This window comes from Erythrolamprus reginae, chromosome 1 (genome assembly GCF_031021105.1).
Source record: "Erythrolamprus reginae isolate rEryReg1 chromosome 1, rEryReg1.hap1, whole genome shotgun sequence".
Classification (NCBI taxonomy): Eukaryota; Metazoa; Chordata; class Lepidosauria; order Squamata; family Dipsadidae; genus Erythrolamprus; species Erythrolamprus reginae.
In genome coordinates, this window is record NC_091950.1 from 338,701,783 (window position 1) to 338,727,583 (window position 25,801).

A 25,801-nucleotide genomic window follows, 5' to 3' on the forward strand; every position below is an offset into this window, starting at 1 on the left:
CCTTGCAAAAATCAATATCTAAGCATGGTGGTCATTTCCATGTTACATCCTGAGTTATAATACCTTCATAGCATCATCCAGCCTTTGCTATAATGATACAGAGTTTCTTCTCATTATTACCACCACTACTACTGCTACTGCCTGGATGGGGGGGAACGCAGTGGGGTAGAGAAAATGGAGCTCCACCCCAGAGCACCCAATTTGCACTGAAAGATGTTGAAAGAAAATTCATAAGCCACACCCGCAGTGTGGTAGTAAAAATTTTAGTACCCCTTCACTGGATGGAATGATGTAATTGGGATGAGATAATTTCTTGGATAACCTCCCTTGCCCTGAAGGACTTTAAAGGTGAGAACCAGCACCTTGAATGGGGCCTGTTGTGGTTAGTTCTGGCCCAGCTCCTGCCCCAAGGAATGTGGATGTGAGGGAGACAGCCACATGCCGCAGGCCTGTTTTGCTCCCGGTGGAATCTGATGATGAAGACTCCTCTGATCAAGAAGACATGAGTGACAGGGAGGAGGAGAGTGTGGCAGACAGCTCAGAAGGAGATCAATTATCTAGCTCCTCCTTGGATTCAGAACAAGAGTTAATGATACAGCCACTCATGCGGAGAGCGATGCATAGGCAACAACAACTGAGGGATTGTTATCAAAGAAAATGAGGCCACCTGTGGTTGGGTGGGGCTGTGGTCATTAGTGAGGCTGCTATAAATAGCAGCCTGTGGGTTTGGCCATTGTGGAGGATTATCTGATCGTTGTGTTTCGTGACTGCTTTACTGACTTTGACCTTTTGTGTGCTGATTTTTCCCGCTTTGAAACTAAACCAGAGCAAAGTGTGTTTCACTTTGTGAAAGAAGAAGGACTGTGAATTACCTCACAGCTGCAAGCTAAGTATCACAGAACTGATAAGGGACTTGTACAAACTACCAGTTTGTTTCGAGACGAGTGCTCTTTGCTATACAAAAAGAGGGCTTAGTTTAAGTGAATTTTCATTATAAAGAACATTGTTTTGAATTTTCAAATGTGTGTATGTCTGAAATTTGTACCTGTGAATTTTTGGGAGGATTCTACCAGAGAGCCCGACAGAACAGGACCCAGAAGCAAATGCAGCTCACTAACAGAGACATTAGGTGCACAACTTGAGCGGTGCCCCAAACTGCTCCTTACCTCCTGTCCAAACATTTAATTTTGGAAATCTCTTCTACAAACATATTTTCTTATGAAAACATATTTTTTCCAAATATCCAAATACACCCACACATTGCTTTTTGCAATCCAATATTTGTATCTTAAATAAACTTTCTTTTTTCACCAAAGCAACCAGCAACCTGAACTAGACAGTTCAACAAAAACAGAGAAAGGATTAAGCTGAAAATATATTAGAAATGTGCAATGACAGAGTGAGCAGTCTAAGAAACCAACTTGGGGAATTTGTTTTTGCTTTTGGTCTGGGTAATGAACTCTGATAATGACACCATCAGGGAACCAGATTCATTTCGTCCATTGAAAAGTGGGACAAAAGGTCACATAATTTTCAAAGATGCCTCTTTTATTTATTTGTGGGTCTTTGTCACCGAAGCAGCTTGACTGCACTATTTAATTCTTCAGCATAATGGATTTTATGGTTTTGCTACAAGACAGTGCAGCTGTAGTCTTCCAATTATTCCGCTCTTGCATTTTATGGGGAAAACACTTCAACGTCTGGGGAACATATTCAGTCCATTCTCTTTCTGCATCCTTTGGGATAATAAAGGGGAAAAAGCACTCATGCATAATCCCTATCAGTGAATAATAATTAAAATATAAAGTTCGGATGGGTAGATGAATGCTCCATATAATCCAGTGAGTATTTTAGAAACCAATTGAAACTGAGAAGAAATGAAAAGGGAGATGATATTACTCTGCTCCTCTTCAGTTTAATTACAGAAAAGGTTGGGGGGGGGAATACAGAATTCTGTTGGAGAATACTCTAATATATGAGTGAAATTGATTCAAACCAAGCAAAACCATGTCCTTACAGGTTTGCAATGCCACCAGCATACCATTCCAGGTCACATAAGGAAGACAACCAGGGGAAGGTGAAATGCAGTAAAGTCATTTTAGATTCCTAGACTAAATTCCAGCTGTCCATCAGCTGGAAGCTTCTGAGGTTGTGAGGCTTTGTCACCACTAATTCTTGACAGTAGAAAGAAGAAGCAAAGATTACAATGGATGGAGGTTGTTTTTACACCACAAATTTTAACACAACATATGGTATTGTTCAAAGACTTGTGTGGTTATTAGTGTTGGGCGAACACAACAAAGTTCGGGTTCGGGTTTCTTCGAGTCCGGCGCTCGGGAAAGCACCAGGAAGCACCGCCGCCCAGCTGTCACCTTCCGGAACAGTCGGGGCACTTCCCGGCGCTCTCCCGAACCCGAACTTTTGCCGAACCACCAGGTTCAGCATTCGGGAGACCTCTGACAAGCGCCCCGGCTGTTTCTGAAGGTGACAGCTGGGCGGCGGCACTTCCCAGAACAGCCAGGGAGCTGTCGGCCGGTTGGGAGGCACAAAAGGAGGTGGAGAATCCCATGAGGGAATTCCAGGGGTGAAGCTTTGATGTCATTGAGATGTCCTTCCTGGAGTCCCCGTTTCAGCTGGCCAGGAAGGGTGTCTCAGTGACATCAAAGCTCCGCCCCTGGAATCTCCTCATGGGATTCCCCACCTCCTTTTTCGCCTGCTGACTGGCCGACAGCTCCCCGGCTGTTTCAGAAGGTGACAGCTGGGCGGCGGCACTTCCTGGCGCTCTCCTGAACCCGAACTTTTTGTCAAACTTTTGCAAAAATTCGGGTTCGGGTTTGGTATACCGAACCGCACAAAGTTCGGTACAAACCCGAACTCTGCAGGTTCGGTTCGCCCAACACTAGTCGTTACGCATATATTTTTAAAAATTCTATGCTGATAATTTCTGAGACGTGGATAATTGTAACAGTAGACCACTATGATGTATTTTCAAAGTAATAACAGGAAGCCTATAACATTTGTAAGCATGTATATATATTTTCTGTATATTCTGGGGGAAATTGCATCACTACAGCAAGCTCATTAATTGTGAAGGACTTTGAAAGAAAGAAATATCCAGTATAAATTATTTGAATGATACTGCTCATAATGCACATTCTCATATGTGGAGTAGATCTTCTTCATGTGCATTTTCAGAAATATTTCTATTTCATTTCTATCAGGTTTGCCTATTACCATCTCAAACCTGGCTTGTTAACACTCCCCCCCTGCCCCCTTATTTTTCATTTTCCATTTCGTTCAAGTGTACAGTGTTCCCTCGCTTTCCGCAGGGGATGCGTTCCGAGACCACCCACGAAAGTCAAATTTCCGCAAAGTAGAGATGCGGAAGTAAATACACTATTTTTGGCTATGAACAGTATCACAAGCCATCCCTTAACACTTTAAACCCCTAAATTGCAATTTTCCATTCCCTTAGCAACCATTTAGATTATCACTCACCATGTTTATTTATTAAAGTTTATTTAAAAAAATATTTATTAATAGCAGACGAAAGTTTGGTGATGACATATGACGTCATTGGGTGGGAAAAACCGTGGTATAGGGGAAAAACCCGCAAAGTATTTTTTAATTCATATTTTTGAAAAACCATGGTATAGACTTTTCGCGAAGTTCGAACCCGTGAAAATCGAGGGAACACTGTATTTCCTAATCTTGTTGAGCAGAGCAAACTAACTGCTTCAAGCAGCTTTTGTGTGCATCATTAAATCTATAATTCTTTTCCCATCTCCTGTGAAAAGTCTGATTGAACTCAGTAGGACTTACCATAAAATGGAAACGTATAGAATCGCAGTAAAAGCGTAATATCCATACCTTCCAAAGAAAAAAATGAGACTCTTCTGGATACCCAGCTGACTTATTTTTTTAGGCAGCTCTTCTGTGATGAAGCATCAAGGCAGCAATTTGATTACTGTTGTGTTTGCTACATATCTCATATTGTCTATGCCTGAGTTATTTCAAGTGAATGCAATAATCCTTTTACTTTAACCCTGAGCTGAGGTCACAGTACATGAATCAGCATTTGCTCAGTTGTTTGACATAAGGCCATGCAGAATTTCCTGAGTAAAGTCTAGGAAGCCAAAATAAGAATGCTATTTACTCAGTATGATTTATTTATTTATTTATTTATTTATTTATTTATTTATTTATTTATTTATTTATTTATTTATTTATTTATTTATTTATTTATTTATTTATTCCATTTTTATGATTTTGAACCTTCAGAGAGGTACATGCTTCCCACTTCAAAACTGTCTCATCCTTGGGATATTTAAAGTCAAACATGTCAAACATTTCCCTCAATCTGGGAACATTTGAATTTTGGAAAATAGGTGCTGATCTTGGCATGTCAGTTAATTGCTTATTATATTACACTTTTAATTCTGTTACTTTACGTATAAGCTGTTCAGATTCATTTCCAATTGGAACAGCATATAATTCTCAGTAATAAATAAAGTATAGGCTGCCTGGTTTATTTGAATATTTCACTAGTGATGTTCAATTTTCTATGAATAATGTGCATGCTGGTATTCTGGTGATATTTTAATATTTTGAACAAGCTTCTATTGCCTCCAAAACCCAGTCACATAATTTGTCATTAAATTGTGACAACATGCTATAACTTGCAATATATAATTCTTAAAATGTATCAAGTGTAATATGATAGCTTTTTTTAACCGTGAAGATATTTCAAAGATAGGGATAATTTATATTTAAAAACTTTTCATCCAAGCTCTGCCTGCTTTTTAGTCTGATCTTGCTCTTTACATTTTAAACTTTTTAAAATCTAAACCCATCTACTTTTTAAAGTATAACTAGGAGCAGCCTTCATCCAAAGACAAAGCATATATTTTTGGATTTTTTTCACAAAATGGTCATGTTGTTCCCTTCCCAGAGCACTTATGTGTAAAAATTTAGATAAGTGGCCTTTATTTTTAAACTTATTCCTGCCTTTTCTGCCTCTATGGCCATGACACATCTTATATGTATTAATTCATTCCTCTCCCCATTCCTAAGAATTCTGTAAGGGGCATGCATAAGCAGCATGCCTACCGTCCTTGTCCGAATGTATTTATACCCTATATTTATTGTATTCATATTCATGTTTATACTTATACCTGTTATCTTGTAAATTTGACAAACTAAATAAATAAAATAAAATATGTGAGGTTGAGGTACAGGTGAGGACAAAATACAGTTTATAAAGGCCAAGAGAAGAAATTATATATATTCTTTATACGCTATAGTTAAAAACAATCCAGTGAAATAGACCAGTTTAAAAATAAAAGATTTCCTCGAACTGATCTCTTTGTGGAACCCAATTAAGGGCAGTTTTTATTTATTTATTAAATTTCTATTTTTTATATTTTATATTTATATTATAAAATTTTATCATTTTCTATTTTTTAATATTTATTCCTCAGTTAAAAGGGCTAACTATAAAGGAGCATATCTTTAAAGTAGTTTCACATTTCAAACATTTACTTTAATCATACTATTATTATGAATAAAACTGTGTTGTGCTCTGGTAAACACACTTGAGAAAAAGACAGCTTTGTTATAGAGATGGATCACTCTTATTGAAGTAGGAACAATATCAAAAAATACCTAAAATCATGTGCATGCCTGAACCAATAATATTAGATCTGTAGACAAATTGTAGGGAGCAATATCAAACTCATGGGCACAATGATAGAACTAAGTATGTATGTATGTATATATGTATTAATAATAATATTAATTATAAGCCACCCAACTCCTTCTGGACTCTGGGTGGCATACAACATATAAAAATACAGTATAAAAACAATCTAAAGCCCATTAAAAACATTCATATCCTTTAGTGGGTGGATCAGGTGGTATTGAATTAACCAACGGCCTCAAGCCTACCGGCAAAGCCAAGTTTTCATGGTCTTCCAGAAGGCCAGTAGGGTGGGGTCAGTATGGACCTCAGAGGGCAGCTGATTCCAGAGAGCCAGCAGCACCACAAAGAAGGCCCTTATATAGTGCAAAGATGGAGTGGGGTGGATCAATTCTCCATTTTTCTACTTTTGGAAATTTTAATACATTTTCTGCTGTGGTCTTTATTTCTCCCATTTGATATGCAGCCTTGTAAGCTTTCCTTTACTTTGAAAAGAAATAAATATTTCAGGTTATTTGCTTATCTAATTGGCCTGCTTGCAGTACCACAAAGCCTCAATTTCAAACTTTGCACACGGCTTGCTAAAATATTCAAATGAGCAAGATACCAACCACTGCAATATATTAACAAAAGGGTTGCGGTTTTTGTTATGTTTTGTTTTTTAAAATTTACCAATTGGTGTGACAAAATGTACTTTTCTCTGCAGCAGAAACATCTATTATTTTGCTCTCTAAAGTATACTGTGAATTTTTAAAAGATTCAATAAACCTATAAGGGGTGGGTTAGGGATCAGGAATGGCTTAAAGAAGCAGAAGCAGTTGAAAAGTGAATTACCATCTCAAAACAGACTATCAAATAAGAGACATGTGAAAGCATTCCTAGGCCTCTTCCTTTCAAATTGAAAATGCTAAATTAAACACTAATGTATAAAGATTCTACTGGCAAAATAGGTCCCATCTGAATGAAGATGTTAAACTAATATAATAATGTTAGTTTGGATCAGCTATTGAAAGCTGTGTTAACATTTTTTGAATGTGCTATATGTGTTTATTGAGCAGGTGTCCTGAAGGTTAGACAAAGAAAGTTAAATCTCCTCCGTAGTCATATTCATTATTTTCATAATGAATCAATGATAGTAGCATCCATTGCAAGACTATCCACCATGGCAAATAATATAGATGATTTGGTCTTCCTTGCCATGATAGAGGCAGGAAAGATGAAAACAATATTATTTAGATTTATGCAGCATAGCTTTGTGTAGACCCAGCTAGCAATAGCATATAGACTTATATACCCTTTCACAATGGTTTACAGTCCTCTCTAAGTAGTTTATAACGTTAACATACTGCCCCCAACAATTTTGAGTCCTCATTTTACTGACCTTGGAAGGATGAAAGGCTGAGTCTGTGAAATTTGAACTGCCAAATTGTAGGCAGCCAGCAACCAGAGGTCAGCAGAAGTAGCCTGCGGTACTGCATTCTAACCACAACACCACAGCAGCTCTTAATGCATGGAAACACATTTATTTATTTATTTTATTGATTGATTGATTGATTGGTTGGTTGGTTGATTTTGTCCAATACACAATGAGGGTTTTAGCGGGTATACACATAATAAAATACATAATGAACGTTATAGAGGATATACTCATAGTAAAATATATCTAAGAAATAAGAGAAGAGAAGATATAGGAATAGAAGAGAGGTATAGGAGATATAGGAGAGCAATAGGACAGGGGACGGAAGGCACTCTAGTGCACTTGTACTCGCCCCTTACTGACCTCTTAGGAATCTGGATAGGTCAACTGGATAATCTAAGGGTAAAGTGTTAGGGGTTTGGGCATGACACTATGGAGTCCAGTAATGAGTTCCACGCTTCGACAACTCAGTTACTGAAGTCATATTTTTTACAGTCAAGTTTGGAATGGTTAATATTAAGTTTAAATCTGTTGTGTGCTCTTGTGTTGTTGTGGTTGAAACTGAAGTAGTTGCCAACAGGCAGGACATTGCAGCATATGATCTTGTGGGAAATACTTAGATCATGTTTAAGGCATCTTAGCTCTAAGCTTTCTAGGATTGAAAGTCTAGTCTCGTAGGGTATTCTGTTTCGAATGGAGGAGTGAAGGGCTCTTCTGGTGAAGCCTCAGTGTCAAGTCTAGAAGAAGAAGGTTCATCTTGGTCACTCCATCAATCCTAGTTTACATGTCTTCCTCACATACTTTCATTTGCAAAAAAATGTTGTTACCAAGTGTATTGAAGTACAAGATGCCCTCATTTATTGACAATATTTGGGAACAACAAATTATTGCCTGATGTTTTTGTCAGTTACCATCAACTCAATGATACTTCATGGTGACTCTGCAGGATTGCCTCAATTTATGTTTGGTCTTTAGTCAAGCAACTAATTGTTGGCATGACTGATATTGATATAAATTCATTTGCATTGCTGGCTTTCCCTTTTATATTTTCCTTCAGCCAAACATGATCTCTTCCTCTAATCATATTTCCTTTGGCAAAATCCCTCAAAAATATAAATTGTGTTCTTGTTACATAGAAACACAGAAGACTGATGTCAGAAAAAGACCTCATAGTCCATCTAGTCTGCCCTTATACTATTTCCTGTATTTTATCTTACAATGGATATATGTTTATCCCAGGCATGTTTAAATTCAGTTACTGTGGATTTACCAACCACGTCTGCTGGACGTTTGTTCCAAGGATCTACTACTCTTTCAGTAAAATAATATTTTCTCATGTTGCTTTTGATCTTTCCTCCAACTAACTTCAGATTGTGTCCCCTTGTTCTTGTGTTCACTTTCCTATTAAAAATACTTCCCTCCTGAACCTTACTTAACCCTTTAACATATTTAAATGTTTCGATCATGTCTCCCCTTTTCCTTCTGTCCTCCAGACTATACAGATTGAGTTCATTAAGTCTTTCCTGATACTTTTTATGCTTAAGACCTTCCACCATTCTTGTAGCCCGTCTTTGGACCCGTTCAATTTTGTCAATATCTTTTTGTAGGTGAGGTTGTTCTTTTCCTCCTTTGTGTTTCTAATAAGACCTGTTTCTTTAAGGGCCGCAGTTCACTTGCTGGTTAACTTAAAGAAGATCAGGTTCAGTTAGCTTCAGCAGTACTGGATAGGATTGGTCTTGAATGTAATATAAATTTCCATTGTCCTTTCTTACCAAAAACCTGTCATTTGTTCTGGGACGTATGCAAAATCTCCTTTAGTAGCAATTACTCACGGTATATTTGCTTTTATACATTTATTTTATTCATCAAAACTCCAAATTAAATCTAGTCAGCTCACAATACATCAAATTATTGTCAAATAATAAAATTACACTGAGAAAAAGAAAAAGAAGGATAAAAATGGTGAATTTAGCAAACTCCAATATCTCCCATCAACTGGCATTCAGGAAAGAAGGCACTAGTCATCCTAGTCCAAAGGTTGGGATAATATTTCTTTGGAATGTCACCAAAGTGGGAGCCATATAAATGAATGAAAATTTTGTGTGTGCCTTCAAGTCATTGTTGATTCATTGCAATTCTTAGATAAAAATTTGATTGGCAAGGTTTTTCAGAAGTGGGTTGCCCTTGCCTTTTTCCTAGGGCTGTGAGAGAGTGACTGGCCCAAGGTCACCCAGCTGGCTTTGTGCTTAATGTATGGAACTACAACTCACTGCCTCATGATTTATAGCCCGATGCCTTCAGCACAATCCCAAGCAGGCTCTGAAAACAACACAATAAACATAAATTATTCACATCATACATTAATTATAGTTTAAACTACCGGTATAGTTTAAACATGAAAACTTATAACGCCTTATTTCTGCACAATTAACATCACCTTGCATTGGGGAATTGACATCCTGGCTAGTTCCCAATTCCCAATAGTAGAATAGAAAGTTCTTTCTAAAAACAACCGCATCCTTGAAGATTGCCAAAATAAATAAGGTTATATAACTTCCCTGGCCAACAGGATCTTTTTTTCCAATGATATTGGCAGAAAATACAGATCTAATTACACAAAAGCACTGATGCCCATTTGTTGATCTGGCACTGAAGATGTCTGTAAGACAAACCAAAACCAAAATGTAATAAATAGTCGAAGGTTGAAGAAGTTCTTAGCTTTAAGAACTTTAGTTATATGTAGACATTTAACAATTGAGGTGAAATGACTTCTTGATCTTGCCCCAGTCAATGCTGCCATATGGGGTTGGGGATAAATTGGCTTTATCTCAGTGAAGGGCTGCAAAAAAGTTTACTACCACACTATGGGGATGGCTTATTTTGTGGGTGTAGCTTGTGGCTTGCTGGCCATGTGACCATGTGGGAGTGGTTTGACGATCATGTGACCGGGATTGACTTAAAGGTTATGTGACTGGTTTAAAGATGGCCAACTTGACGTCACTCAAGTCAAGGTTTGGGTTAGGGTGCCTGGCCTCTCCTCGCCTCAAAGAGATACATTTTCCCTATCTATGTACTATTACTGAACATCAAAAATATGGTATTTAGGTCTATGTATATATGCCATATGTGTACATACATATTACACACAGGCACACAAAAATATACATTATCTACTATATAAATTGTATGTGTATGTACACACATATGCACGCACAGCTCTTCTAAAATTCAACTTTATTTACTACAATAGGAAAAACACACCCAGAGCCCAGAAGGGAAAAAAGGAAAAACATTCAGTTTTTTTCTACTGGTTCTGCGTACCTGACCAAACTTTTTCTGCCGGTACTGCATATCTTACCCTACCCATAGGAGCCCATCACTGCTTTATCTATACAGGAGTCAGTGTAAGGTCTCTTGTATTTTATCAGATGCAACGTGGAATATTGAATTCTTAAGTGAAGTATGGTAAGTCATAGTTGAAAATATGTGTAAGTTTGCAAGCTTAGCTTTTATTGGCAAAATTACTTGCTTGGATTTTGAATTATAAATGAAAGACAACTTGTCCAACTTTGTTGGAAAAATTAATAATTAAATGCATAAAGCATATGGAAAAGCCTGGTGCTGCAAGCAATTATTTGGGATGTCACAACTTTTCTACAAATCAAATGGAGAAGCTTCTAGGGTAAAAATGGAGTCTATCAGTAGTCTCTTGGGAACAATGAGAATAAAGTGATATTTATGTGTTTGTTTGTTTGTTTGATTGATTGATTGATTTCTATGCCACCCTTCTCGAGGCGTAAATAATGTTGGAGTCTCCTTATCAATGAGATGGGCGGCATATAAATTTAATAAAGTAAATAAATAAAGAATCCAGATTCTAATTCCTATCTTCTCCCAGACCATTCCTAACAAGAGCTTATAACAATATTTACAATCTCTAACCAAAGGAAAAAAGCTCTGAAATGTCATAAAATACACATAAAACAAACATCTGAAAAAGAATTCTTTTTCCTAGAAGAAATAAAAACCTTTCAGTCATTGTAAGACAGACCATGGCATAGCAGTAGAACATACATCTCTTTTAAAAAGTCTATCGGTTATCCGTAGCCAGAGTTTAAAGCAATTAAGGCTGGTGTTCATCTATCTCAGTTTGTGTCTCAGATTTCGTATATGATTATGTGTCTGCTTTTGTTCACAATTTAAACATTTGAAATATTGCACTGAGTGTTGAATCCTCCAATATTAAAAAGAAAATTGCTCTAGAAAGGTGGTTTTGAATCCCTAGGTGTTCAGGGACCTGAGAATGACAGCTAGAGAAATTGGATTTCTTCCCATTTTTCTCCAACCAAAGCACTGTGCAAATGTAAGAAATTTAAGAAAAGAATCCTTACTAATTCAGGGAAAGATTTTTCAGGGCTAATAGATCTTTTTATCCTACCCACGGACATCAGCAATTTCTGGAATTGTGTAACTTCATCCAGTGATTCACAAAGTCAGCCTCCTATGCAAATTCACGCTTCTGAAAGAAATGAGCCATTGAAAGTCTGCAGTGAAGCAAACAATTTTATTTATTTTTTACTTCCAAACACTCCTGAGCAAAAGAAAAAGCTAAACAATATCTGCTTCAAAAATATCTTTTTGGCAATGAAGTATAATAAAAATGACAGAATGACCCTTAAAAAAATCCCCTCCTCATTAAAACACGTCTCAGTTTTTTTAAGCAATTACTGTACAGGTAACTAACAGAGCAACTCTAAGCTATATACAAATTGAGGAGGAAATTGTAATTTTCTGATTCCATGTTTTTCTCCATGTTCCCTTCCCTGAATTATATAATAAACCATTGATGATGGTTTATTTACCAAAAATAAATAAATTTGGTTTTGGTCTTTCAACATCTCATGTCATGAGCATTTGCTTTCTGAGTTTTATACATCCATACAATATTCTTAACAATATTTTTTTGTGTTTTTAAAGTAATTAAAATATATTATCAATTCATTTTCAATACATATCTCACGTTCCTTTTCCTCTTAATATCTATAAAGACAGACTAAAGAGTCTTTTTCCCTTCTCATTTTATCCCTTTTTTAATTCCAGCAAACAAAGATGTTGGTCATTTCCCAACTTATGTATTCTTAATATTAGTATATTTTACTTCACTTATTTCCTAAACATTTATCAAAAATCAACTTATATTTTCTTTATCCTCTTTACATCATTACTTTACATCATTACAGTATAGAAATCTTGAAATCTTACTTTTAGATTTGTAAATATTTTGTTTCAAAGAGATTTATACCAGATCTTCCCTGTGGGGAGAAAAATAATGCGAATTGTACTTAACATTCATGAACATTTGTCAAGAGAAGAAAATTTCTAAGAAAAAGTATAAAAGGTTATAATTAAACTAAATTAATTGTATGTCTGTTAATAAAAAAGTAAACAATCTGCACATTTTAAAAGCACTTTAGCACTGTGTGTTTTAACATATTTCAAAGTAATGAGACATCCTCTCCCTTTCTTTTCTCTACAAGTTTTATTAAAATGCTCCAATAAGCAACATTTTTTTAAAAAAAACATTATTGGAAAATCTAGAGAAATGGATTTAGTTTTCAGTCTCTTCTCTGAAAATAATAAGTAACCTAAATCTAAGATCCATTATGGCCTAATTGTTGTAATAGTTTTTATTTCCCTAAACTGGAATTTAATTTGTCTGTTATTGTGTACTTTTTTAAAAAAATACAGTGCTCTATAGCCTCAAAATGATGCTATAGAGAATTGCACACCAGAACTACTATATACAAGAACAGTTTTTTCTCTGAACGCCATCACTCTGCTAAACAAATTATTCCCTCACCACTGTCAAACTATTTATGAAGTCTGCACTACAATTAATCTTCACATTGTTCCATCACTCATTTCCTCCCACATACTCTATGACTGTAACTTTTTGGCTTGTATCTTTACAATTTATATTGACTGGTTCCTAATATGATTTGATTGCTTATATATACCCAGACTATCATTAAGTACTGTACCTTATGATTCTTGATGAATTTATCTTTTCTTTTATGTACACTGAAAGCATGTGCACCAAGACAAATTCCTTGTGGGTCCAATCACATTTGGCCAATAAAATTCTATTCTATTCTATTATATTCTATTCTAAAGCATCCAGGGTGAGTGGGCAGAACCACACGCCACCTCTGCAACTGGTTCAGTGGAAGAATCAAAAAAAGGCAAGAAAATGAGGCTCTCTTGGCCATAGCCACCATCCTGACTTTTTAAACAACAGCTATAAATGCCCCTAAATTTAAATTAGGCATTTCATATACATTGTGCAAATCTGGACTAGGATAATCAGAATGAATTTATTTATATAGTCAATTTCTACAGTCCCCCATCTCAGTCAGGCTTACAGTTAAAAAAAAATGCAAAAAACATTTCAAATGAATAGAAACAATAGAAATATCCAAAATAAATATATATAGCAGATGAGATCAACAAATTAGCAACATAATAAGTAAACTTGCTTGCAATTTTCTTTCTCTCCAGCACCTTTTACTTTATATATATATATAAAGTAAATCAATCAATCAAATCATTAAAACATAGCCACCCAATCTATTTGCTACATTCAAACGAAATCTCCACCCCCACCACATAAGGAACAAATGGCGGCTGCAAACAAACTATATTTACAGCAGCACGAAGCTTACAACTTCAGCCTGATGATGGTGAATGTGATTTCACTGAAACGTCGCATAGACACTCAAAATATTACACGGGGCAAAACCCGAACTCAGAACAATCTACACACAAACACACATATATGTGTGTGTGTGTGTGTTTTCGTAGATTTTCACGGGTATATGTATGTAGATATCATATAAAAATGTTATATAAATATCATATAAAAATGTTTAGCTAGATAGATATCTATATCTATTACATTATATATAGATATAGATCACTTCAGTCTATGTAACTTACATTTATATTTAATGAAATTTAAACACAATCCGTATAATTATTCTCCAATAAAATATTTAATAATTTCCTCCTCTTCCTAATACATAAAATACTATAATTGGGGGTTGTTTTAGGAAACTGCAGCCAAAATCCCCAAGGAGTGCTTTTCAGCCCATGAGAATGGCGATCTCTCATTTCTTTTCCTGTCCTGTATTAATGTTTATCTTTTTGTGAATGGTGATGGCTATTTAAAAAAAAACAGTGTTTTTCCACTTTTCATTTCATTATTCTCTGCCTATTAATATTACTGCTGCTCAATCATCCATAGACCTATCAGTGTATGTATTTGTGATTCATAATCATTCTCCGTGTATCTGATGAAGTAGATGTAAACCATGAAATTTTATGGCAAAGATTTAGTCTTTGAAGTATCTGTTATTTTTACTGTAATAGAAGAACATGGCCATGCCTCCGGGAATTAACTAGCTAGATGTTTAATGGAGAACTGATGAGAAATATCCCTCTCTATTGCAAAAAAGCGAACAAATTCCAGGCTTCTATGAAGAACCATAGAAAAAATTATATGCCTGTGGAAAATAATATGAACTGGAGAAGGTGCAGATTTACATGGGGGCAGGGGGGGTTACCAGTAAATGATAGACTGGATATAGACTGGACCTGGAGAAGGCTGACTCTGTGGGCCCTTACTGGCCGCAATGAGGTCAGTGATGGTCCCGTAAATAGTCTGGCCCTGAGCCATTTAGGGATTTAAAGGATAATGAGGGCATGAGTGACTGTGTCAAGGTAGGGCTACAACTGGTGGACAAGTCAAACTTGTGCTACCCCCCCTAGTCGCAGCTGAGAGATGTTGCTCTAGCCTCAGCTGTGGATCAAGGAGGAAACTCAAGTTTCTCCCCCCCCCCAAGACCAAAGATGGAAAAATGGAATTGTCTTTAGGAGGAAGGACCCACAGCCACTCAGTCTTGTACGGGTTGAGTTTTAACCAGTTAACCCTGATCCAGACCCTTACAGCTTCAAGACACTGGCATATAACTTCCACCACTTCAATGAACTAACATCGGGTGGAGATATACAGCTGAGTATTGTCAGCATATTTCTGGTAACTCATCCCATGTCATCGGATTACTTCACCTAGTGGTTTCATGTAGATATTGAATAGGAGAGGAGAGAGGACCAACTCCTGAGGAACCTCACAAAGGAGGGGCCTAGGGGTCGACCTAGATGACTTCACCTAGTGGTTTCATGTAAATATTGAATAGGAGAGGAGAGAGGACCAACTCCTGAGGAACCCCACAAAGGAGGGGCCTAGGGGTCGACCTCTGCCCTCCCATTAACACTGGCTGCAATTGGCCAGAGAGGTAGGAGGAGAACCACCATAAAACGGTGCCTCCCACTCCCAACCCCTCCAGCCATTGCAGAAGGATACAATGGTTAATGGTATCGAAAGCCGCTGAAAGGTCAAGAAGTATCAGGATAGAAGAGTACTCCCTATCCCAGATCCGCCAGAGATCATCCATCAGCATGACCAAAGCTAAAAACTATGGGAAGAAAGTTAAAATGGGTATTTTGTATGGTGGTCCTTTCTCCCCAGTTATAAAATTCAGTTTTTGCATATACTCTCTTAGGCAGATCAGAAACACATCAATTTTTCTTTCAAAAATGTAAATAACAAAACTGAACTATTTGTTTTTAATAAAATGGAGAAAAGTTGAAAGGGGTTTTTTGGATTACAAAGATTAAATTCTTCTTTCCATAAATATAGCACTTTCACAAGAAGCTGTGAAAATGGAATTAAATGTATTCAAATTGGCTTTAGAGTAACATCGAATCACTATATTTGCAACCAACTTTCATTAAAGTTTTACTGATTTTATCACATAAATTGCCTGGATGCTACCTAAGGCAATCCCTTTTAAAGTCACTTGATACCTGCAGAATTAAGTCATGGGAGCCAATTTAGGCAGCTTTAAATCTCAAACAGCTTTACAAAGGATCACTCAACTAAACCTGCAGTCTTGTTAAGAGAAGTCAATTTTAAATAGCTTTCCTTTTACCAAATTACTTTGTCTTCTAACCACATTGAATGAAAATTGAATATACACAATTTCTCAACAATATATTCTTTACTGCCTTACAGAATCATGGAATTATAGGCCACCTTCTCCTAAACCATTAGCAGTGTAGGAATCTACTACATCAGAGATCCCCAATCAGCTACAGATACTGAGCTGATTAAACATATTGGTAAAGCGGCTACCACATTTTCTAGACTCACAAAGAGAGTACGGCTTAACAAGAAGCTGATGGAACATACAAAGATCCAGGTTTATAGACCTTGCTTCCTGAGCACACTCTTGTATTGCAGCAAGTCTTGGACCCTTTACACATGGCAGGAGAGAAAGTTGAACATCTTTCATATGTGCTGTCTCTGATGCATCTTTGATATCACCTGACATGACACAGTTACAAATGTGCTGGAGCTTCTAGCATGCATACACTATTGAAACAGTGACATCTATGGGGGCTTTGGCATGTCATGAAAATGGCTGATGGTCGGATTCCAAAAGATCTCCTGTATGAAGAATTAGTGCAGGAAAAGCGCCCCAGAGGGATACCATGGCATTGGCATCCTACAGTCTCGAAAGACCATTGTATCATCCTCTAGACTCCCCAGAGCACAAAGCCTGGGTAGGTTAGTATGGAGGATAGACTGTTACCCAAGCAGCAGATTCCTCCTCTCCACATCTCTGAAATAATTCAATGAAATGGCAAAGGCCAATACGATTGGTTCCAGCTACGTCGCATGAGTTATCAGAACTTGGCTGTATACAGTCATGAACTGCTTCCAGGACTCCTGCTCCAGATTTTGCATCATTCCTGAAGCCTTTTCCAATGATGGATATAGCCACAAGGCAGTGGAGGTTTGCAGTCAGTGTTTCCCTTCTTCTAGTGGCTGACCAGGGTCTCTTTCATGTCTTGCCGTGCTCTTAGCATACCACATCACTTGCAGAGACCTCCTTCATGACCGTTGACCTATTCTAGTAGGTTTCATCCATTCAGTCTGGAATCAGTCTTCATATACTTGGGATGAACAAGTCCCTATCTCACCAAAGGTCATATCTGCCCCACTTTTCTCTTCTAAAACTTAAACACACACAACTTTTTCAACCTTTCCTGATAGGGCTTAATTTTTAGACCTGTTGCCAGTTTTGAAACCTTCTCCTGAAGTAGTTCCAGCTTTTCAATATAACTTTTTAAATCCAGTGTCCACAAGTGGATAATGGATTCCAAGTAATGTCTAACAAACACAAAATATAATGAAAGTGGACAAAGCAAAATTTTGAATTATACAATTAGTGGCTAATAGGATGTTAATAAGAGACAACCATACCAGGCAATACCAGCATTGCTTTTGTAATATATAAAGAAGAGAGTGATAGATATAGATATAATGATAATGATAGAAATAGGAAATCTCTAATCTAGCGTCTGACCCCATTGTGCTACTATCTGCAAATAGTAAAACAAATGGGGAAAAGCAAAAAATAAAATACTAAATATAGATAAATATTTAATTTCTGACACTCCCGCTTCTTTGTGTTCCAACCAATTTAAATACTGTATTTCTCTTACTGAAAACCAAGATTGAATTGGCCTAGTTATACATGTCCAGCGGTATTTCTAGATACTTGTCATATTTATGCCAAGCTTATCCTATACCTGTGAACAGTGAAGGGCTACCAAAAATTTTACTACCACACTGTGGGCATAGCTTATGCAGGACGCCCTGCATTTTCTTTCAACATCTTTCAGTGCAAATTGGGTGCTCTGCGGTGGAGCTCCATTTTCACTAGCCCACTGCACCCACCCACCCCTGTCCGAGCAGCAGCCTACCTCTGCATGTGCAGTATATGGTTCTTTTACTACCTAGTTGTAAGAATTTATGCTTGATGCATTTGAACATTATCCTGTTGGACTTGTTGCCAGATAATTTTCAATTATGAATTTGTCTTCTAAAGTATCAATCACTTCTCCCTTTTGGCAGTGTGAAAGTTTGAAGAGCATCCATTCTATTTGTTGTGGTTAGCTCTGGCCCAGCTCCTGCCCCAAGGACTGTGGATGTGGGGGAGACATCCACATGCTGCACGCCTGTTTTGCCCCCGGTGGAATCTGATGATGAAGGCTCCTCTGACCAAGAAGACATGAGTGACAGGGAGGAGGAGAGTGGGGCAGACAGCTCAGAAGGAGATCAATTATCTAGCTCCTCCTTGGATTCAGAACAAGAGTTAATGATACAGCCACGCATGCAGAGAGCGATGCATAGGCAACAACAATTGAGAGATTATTATCACAGAAAATGAGGCCACCTGTGGTTGGGTGGGGCTGTGGTAATTAGTGAGGCTGCTATAAATAGCAGCCTGTGGGTTTGGCCATTGTGGAGGATTATCTGATCGTTGTGTTTCATGACTGCTTTGCTGACTTTGATCTTTGTGTGCTGATTTTTCCCCGCTTTGAAACTAACCCAGAGCAAAGTGTGTTTCACTTTGTGAAAGAAGAAGGACTGTGAATTGCCTCACAGCTGCAAGCTAAGTATCACAGAATTGATAAGGGACTTGTACAAATTACCAATTTGTTTGAAGACAAGTGCTCTTTGATATACAAAAAGAGTGCTCTGTTTATTTGCATTTTCGGTATAAAGAACATTGTTTGAATTTTCAAACGTGTGTGTGTCTGAAATTGTATCTGTGCATTTTTGGGAGGATTCTACCAGAGAGCTCGACAGAACACTATTCCACCCTTTAGGTCATTTATAAAATATCTATACATGGGTTGAAGACAGAAATCCTGGGTGGCCTTTTTTATCTTGATCTCCCAACTTAGGCAGAATAATGTACAAGTCAAAGAGATATTGTATGTCTCTTCCCAAAAATGGAAGAGGCATAACCAAAGGCACATTTTTGTCTATCATTTAAAACTCTAATCTATGCATATTGTCCAGCTTCTGTGTGGACTGTAAGAAAATGACTCAGGGAAATTTCCAGTTTAGTTCGCTCCTAACTTACATCCAGGCAATTCAGATCAGAGCAAGCATTCATGGCGCTCAATTCAAAAACTAAATAAACAAACACACATACACACGAGGTTGGTGTTTATTTGTTAAACATCAATAAACTTCAAAAATGTTTAACTCACAAAATGAGACAAAAGGCAAGCACAAGCAGGCAGAGAGAAAAACACAAATTGCAGACAATTTATATACATAATTAAAATTGTGAAAGGTTCTCAGGCCACTGAAAACAAACCTGCATCCAGATTTGGATAGCCTCAAAGGGGACGATTTTTTATTTGGTTTCAACTGTTTTAATAACAGTGGCAAAATAGAAATGGGAAGTAAGAGAAAGATTCTCCTCTATTTTGTAGCATGAAAGAAACAATTTGACGGAGGGGAATGATGTATTGAATATATTTTATTTTTTAAACTTTTCCTTTCTCAAGAAATGGTTTACACTATTGTTTACACTATTTTTTAACTTTCTTCAGAATGTTTCAAGCACATCCAGGTGTTAACGTCCCAGTAAACATCCGGGAAATAAGCCAGAGTCCAAACCTTGGCCTTCTTCCAGGTTCCAATTTATTAACAAAGCCATCTGGGATACAGACTATGGTCAAACCAATACTAACTTTTCCTACAGTTCCCCACCCAGGTTAAGGCTCATTCCTCATCCTAACACCAGCAAGTTCATCACGTGGACCACTCCAGTCTTCTTAACGTCCATGGTCCATCCCCATCTTCCAGCTGGTGCTGAACAAAAGATGACCTTGAATCTCCTGGAAGCAATGTGCTGTGTCTAGTAACTTTCCTCTCTCATGCAACCACCCCTCCTCAATTCCCACAGAACTCCTCTAATTGTGGCAGACCAATGTCTCTACTTCTCACATTAGAGAAACACCTTTCAGCTGTGGCGAGGGGGGCATTTTCCCAGGTTCGCCTGGTGCGCCAGTTGCGGCCCTATTTGGACCGGGAGTCATTACTCACAGTCACTCATGCCCTCATCACCCCGAGGCTCAACTACTGTAACACTCTCTACATGGGGCTACCTTTGAAAAGTGTTCGGAAACTTCAGATCGTGCAGAATGCAGCTGCGAGAGCAATTATGGGCTTCTCTAAGTATGCCCATATTACTCCAACACTCCGCAGTCTGCATTGGTTGCCGATCAGTTTCCGGTCACATTTCAAAGTGTTGGTTATGATCTATAAAGCCCTTCATGGCACCGGACCAGAATATCTTCGGGACCGCCTTCTGCCACATGAATCCCAGCGACCGGTTAGGTCCCACAGAGTCGGCCTTCTTCGGGTCCCGTCAACTAAACAATGTCGTCTGGTGGGACCCAGGGGAAGAGCCTTCTCTGTGGTGGCTCCGACCCTCTGGAACCAGCTCCCCCCTGAGATTAGGATTGCCCCTACCCTCCCTGCTTTTCGTAAACTCCTTAAAACCCACCTCTGCCATCAGGCATGGGGGAACTAAAACATCTCCCCCTTGCCCATGTTGTTTTGCCGTTTGATTGATTGTGTGCTTCTTTTTTTATATATATATTGGGATTGTTTTATGAATTTCTTAACTTAAAATTGTAATTGGATTGGTGGGCATTGGATTTGTCACTATGTACTGTTTTTTACTATTGTTGTGAGCTGCCCCGAGTCTGCGGAGAGGGGCGGCATATAAATCCAATAAATCTAATCTAATCTAAATCTAAATGATGGCTTGGGCCTGACACCAGGGGTGACTTCCTCCCAGTTTGGACCAATTTGCCTCAACCGGCAGCGATCCGCTGGTGACATTGCAATTACATCACCGAACTGGATCGGCCACTTCGGTTTCCAATGTACATGTCAGCTCAATAAATACTGCACAATATTGTGCTTGCTTTTTAATCTAGTATCGGGCAATGTTTTAAAAGTCACCTCATTCTTCTTGCCATCTACAGCTAAATAAGTTTATTCTTCTTGGCAAAAGCAGCATTGTTTTTCCCTATTTCTGTTATTACATAATATTGGGGAAAAATCTAATTTATTCATATTGCATTTAAAATCACATGCTATTTTATAGATTTTAGAATTTATGGTGACATGAAGTCTAAGCAAAATTAGGCATTCACATACTTAAGGCAATATTTAATTCTTCTGGGTAATTTTTTTAAATTTTTCTTCCATACAAACTTTTTTCCATATATTTCAAAATAGTCGGGTTACAATACAAACAGTATTTAGTTACTAAATCATAGATAACTGAAGGCTTGTAAAATTAAATAAAAACAGCGCATCAAATCATATGGTTCTCCATATACATAAGGGTCTCAACTTACAACTCTCAAGATATTCCTGCATTATCCTAAATCAATAGACATATCAAATACGTATCATAGATATTGTGAAAAGAGCTGCTATGCATGGAGTTGGGTTTCTATAAATATAAGTAGTTAACCAATTGATTCTTAGGAGTACTTTGGCACAATGTATTGAAAAAAAGTCAAAATGCACTCAATGTCCTTCCAGATATTTCAGAATCACCAGCTAGCTGCCATTGCTGCAGTGAATATATGTTTTTCCAAGTGATTCATACATCCAGCAATATCACTTTCAAATCTTTTATTTGTATTACAGTACTACATTTGCTATATTGGGAAAAGGACATTATTTATTCAGGAATGTGTATTCTTCCTATGCTTCTACTTCTGAACTAAGACAATAAAACAGAAAAATGAGAAGAAATTTGAGCTTTATGAGCGAAGGAAGATGCTATACTAATTTCTCACAACAGGTGGAAATCTTTTGATGTACTGAAACTACAACTTCCAAAATCCCCATCCCCACCCATGCTTTCTGAGCATATTAGGAGTTGTAGTACCTTCCAATCTGAAGGTACTACAATTTTAACAAACACTACTGTTAACCCAATAATTCCTTGGATTGTTTCAAATAATATATAATCACATACTGTTGTGGTTGGCTCTGGCCCAGCTCCTGCCCCAGGGAATGTGGAGGTGGATGCAGGGGAAACTTCAACATGTCATAGGCCTTTGTTATTGCCAACAGAGTCAGTTCAGAGTTTAGTTTCCTCGGCGAAGAAGAAGGTGGGAGTGACTTGGAAGAGAGGGGCTTGGCACACAGCCCAGGCAGTCAATCTCCATTATCTTCTATTGATTCAGATGAAGACGTCTTGCAAGCGCAGAATTATGCATAGAAGAGACCAAGTAAGGACATATTACAGGAGATAAGAGAGGCCACCTGTGTTTGGGTGCGGCTCCAGTAATTAGGGCTGCTGCTATAAATAGCAGCGTGCTGGCTTGGCCATTGTGGAAGAGTATCTGATCGCAGTTCTTCAGGAATCGTGTGTTGCTGTTCTCTGGACTTTGTTTGTTGATTTTTCACACCTTTGAAACCAAAGCAGAGCAATGTGTGTGTGGGTCTCACTTCGTTGGAAGAAGAAGGGGAGTGAAGTTTCTTCACAGCTGCTAGCTAAGTACTTAATGACTGCTTAAGGGAAATTGTACAGACTACCCGGTTGTTTTGGGATGAGTGGTCTTTGCAATACAAAAAGAGTACTTAGTTTATTTTGAATTTTGTGATAAAGAACATTGTTTTGAATTTTCAAACGTGTGTGTGTCTGAAATTTGTACCCTTGAATTTTCAGGAGGCTCCTACCAGAGAGCCTGGCAGAACACATACCAGCATATAATCCATGCTATTATCTTTCAGGATAAATACCTAAGCAAAATTCTGAAGAGTTTTGGGGAAAAGAATGAAAAGATACACTTTTTAACACTTTTCATCTCTTTTTGAACACACTAATCAGTACTTCTTGGTCTTTTCTTTCCTCTCAACCCTTCACTCTTCTTTCATATATTTGTTTTGTGATTTGATCATTAATTCTCTCTATAACTCAATGTATTTTTTTAATTAGTAACTTACTTTTGCATTTAGTCCAATGGTGGGTTGCTCCTGATTTGGCCCATTTCTGTGAGCTGGTACTGTATGTGTGAGGGTCCGCCCACTAGCCTGGGATATTTCTGCGCATGCACAGAAGCGTCCCTCATGTGAACACACACATACTCATGAGCGGACCAGTAGTAAAACCCACTACTACCTATACCCACTGAATTCAACTTAGTTTCACATTTCTCCTGTTTCCATACAACAAAGTAAGCAGAAGCATATTCTTAGGGACTTGTGTATTCACTTCTTTCAACAACATTAAATCACATACTACCAAGTGCCATTTTCCCAGAAATTGTATGTCTCAAAATTCATTCATTTTCCAATTTTAAATAAACAATGTTACCAATGCATTCAAATTCATCTGCTCTAACTGTTTAACTCTCCTGTATATCTTACAACTATTTACTCCATTTTCCCTGCCAAACAGCTTGGCCTTTTATGGATTAATTTTCAGATTTATATTCCCTGTTGTACTATATAATCTCTTTAACATTTATTGCACACAGCTGAAATTTTGAGCCAACAATATGTCATTTTCCACCTATACTAATACTCACACATTTACATTCTCAGTCAACCTACCTCTAATGTCATCACAAGGATTCCTTATACCTTTACCAATAAATCCATAAAGCTATCAAAGGGACATCACTTACCACAGTTCCTGCTCAATGTTGAACCATTCATTAATCATTCTATTTCATTCTCACTATACCATATGCTATTTTTAACCACATTCGGCAATTGACTTTAAAATCTATATTTGAGTAAACCTTTCTGTATTTCTAGCTTATTCACTTGATCATTTGATTTATCTAAATCGATAAATATTCAGGAAACTTGCTTTCATTCATTCATTCCTAAGCGACTTGATAAAAAAATCTACACATTTCCTGCCCAACATAAAGTTGCACTGCTTTTAATCTCACTTATCACCTTTATTATTTATTTATTTATTTTATTAATCAGCAATAATAATACAATGTAAACAAATCTAATATTTAAGTTAATTTAAAACCCCAATTTAGAAACCAATCATACATACTGACATATCATACATAAATTTTTATAAGCCTAGGGGGAGGGAAAGTCTTAATTCCCCCATGCCTGACTAAAGAGGTGGGTTTTAAGGAGCTTACAAAAGGCAAGGAGGGTGGGGGCAACTCTGATATCTGGGGGGAGTTGGTTCCAAAGGATCGGGGCCGCCACAGAGAAGGCTCTTCCCCTGGGTCCCGCCAAATGACATTGTTTAGTTGAAACCTTGAGCAGTGTTTCAGTAAGGATTCTGCCAAATATGCTAATGTTCTGTTTTGTTTCTCACTCTATAGGAGATAATACATAATTCTGATCATCAAGCACAGATCCAATGTTAATGCACACATTAAATAACCAATCAGATCTGCAGCCATACCGTTTTCATAAATCACAGTATTTATGATTTCCTTTTCATCCCTTTTTTAGCTCAAAAAATTACAGTAAAGTAAGGGAAATGAGTTATGAGGCTTGGTGGTTTGTTGTGGGAAACAAAGAAATAAATTGGGTGCTAGAAATTTTTATATCCAGAGATTCAAATTAGTGGAATGTAGGAAACAGACCTTTGAGGTAGAGAAAATCAGGAGAAAATAATGTGAATGGATGCAAAGAAAGTAGATTTGGCACCTTCTGAAGGAAGGAGAAATATCTTCCAAAGGTTTGAGATGAAAACATGAAACTTTGAGTTTAAAGTAAGACATAAAGGTCAATTACATGGAAAAAGAGATATTAGATGTTCAAGCTGGCTGTAGAAAATGCTGAGGAACATGAGCCTTTGCTTCTGATGCAAGCTGACTAACTGAGAAATCCAAATATCTATAGAGAGTCTCTGTCATGGTTGTCCCAAGATGCTTTTTCAAGTGGCAACTGGACTTTCTGGCTTTTCTTTGAAGACGTGTTGCTCCTCATCCAAAAACTTCTTCAGCTCAGAATGTCTTCAAAGAAAAATCAAAAACTCCAGTTGCCTCTTGAAAAAGAACCTTTGAGAGATCCAAATAATAGCAAATAATAGCAAAAGAAGTTAATGTGTGCTTCATTGATTATTCACAGGCCTTTGATCACATCAATCCCATCAAATGTTGGAATTTGCTTAGAAAACTAACAATCTCAGAATATCTCATTGCCTCATGAGAAATCTATGTACAGGAACTACACTATGGACAGAAATTTGAATCCCTTACATGCCAATGACAAAACCAAATCATGATTAAATTTCTTGTAGCCTTTCAAGGCCAAATATATGCCTAAAACTAAAAGATGGCAGTGTAGTAGATAAATAGTAGATAAATAGTTGCCAATCCCTCTTGTAAAAATTATTATTATTATTATTATTGTTGTTGTTGTTGTTGTTGTTTATTAGATTTGTGTGCCACCATTCTCCAAAGACTCAGGGCAGCTCACCAAGAAAATAGAATATACAGTATACTGTAGACAACAGAAGCCAGTTACATTATCATCTGACATCACTTGGTAATCTATGTGCACTTCTAAGTCTTTCAAATAGGGTTCTTTGCAGTTCAATGAATTGCTATGTGCACTTCTAAGTGCACTTCTATGTGCACTTCTAAGTCTTTCAAATAGGGTTCTTTGCAGTTCAATGAATATATGTTTGTTTAAATATGGCAGGCTTCATTCCCTGTTATGTATATGCTCCTGACGA

General features: G+C 37.4%; 1 protein-coding gene across 1 annotated transcript in view; it reads left to right on the forward strand.

Moving 5' to 3' along the window:
- Nucleotides 1-22,169: 22,169 nt before the first annotated feature.
- FMN2 (formin 2) overlaps nucleotides 22,170-25,801 on the forward strand; it is a 624,734-nt gene continuing 621,102 nt past the window's right edge. Inside the window, exon 1 of the mRNA XM_070734020.1 lies at nucleotides 22,170-22,179. The gene's annotated coding sequence lies outside the window, so the exon portion shown is untranslated. The remainder of the gene's footprint in view (nucleotides 22,180-25,801) is intronic.